Below are 573 nucleotides of genomic sequence, written 5' to 3' on the forward strand. Positions count from 1 at the left end.
GGCGTAGAAACAGTCAAATGTAAAAGATCCTCTCCGTCCTCTGTGACGTCTCAGAGCAGCAGGACCCTGAACGCCTCACGTTAGTTTGTTTAACTGCAGGTGAACACAGTCCCACCCTCCAGCTCCGACTCAACACACCCACCTTGGGATCTGGTGGAACTGTGACGGGCTGTAACACCTCCACATCCCAGTCCAGCAGGTTCACCCCTGACCAGGGCTCACACTGCTTCACACACACACACACACACACACACACACACACACACACACAGTTACGGAGGGTTACTATCTGGGAGAATGAGCTCTGTAGATGTGTTCCTGTTTCATTGATCAGTGGATTATCATTAAGCAGAGCTCCAGTGGCAGGATCCAGACTCCTCGTCCCTGCTGAGTCAGTCTTGAACCTTCATATCTGTTCTACAGATGTTTCTGACTGTATACAGATGTTACGACTGATGATTTCAGTCCTGTATGTGGAGGTGGTCAGTCGGTCTGACCTGCTGTGTCGTCGTGCTTGTGGAGTCTGTGTTAGCTTCTGGCACCGAGGCGTCCTCCACCTCCACCTCCACCTCC

General features: G+C 52.0%; 1 long non-coding RNA gene across 1 annotated transcript in view; it reads right to left on the reverse strand.

Moving 5' to 3' along the window:
* The window catches only part of LOC111650751 (uncharacterized), a 3,441-nt gene extending 2,925 nt beyond the window's left edge, over window positions 1-516 (reverse strand). The window contains exon 1 of the long non-coding RNA XR_015436880.1: window positions 498-516. This is a non-coding gene — a long non-coding RNA (uncharacterized LOC111650751). The remainder of the gene's footprint in view (window positions 1-497) is intronic.
* Window positions 517-573: the final 57 nt, after the last annotated feature.

Source organism: Seriola lalandi, unplaced genomic scaffold, assembly GCF_002814215.2.
Source record: "Seriola lalandi dorsalis isolate HSWRI2012SDOR001 ecotype SW California unplaced genomic scaffold, Sedor1 jcf7180002052800, whole genome shotgun sequence".
Lineage (NCBI taxonomy): Eukaryota > Metazoa > Chordata > Actinopteri > Carangiformes > Carangidae > Seriola > Seriola lalandi.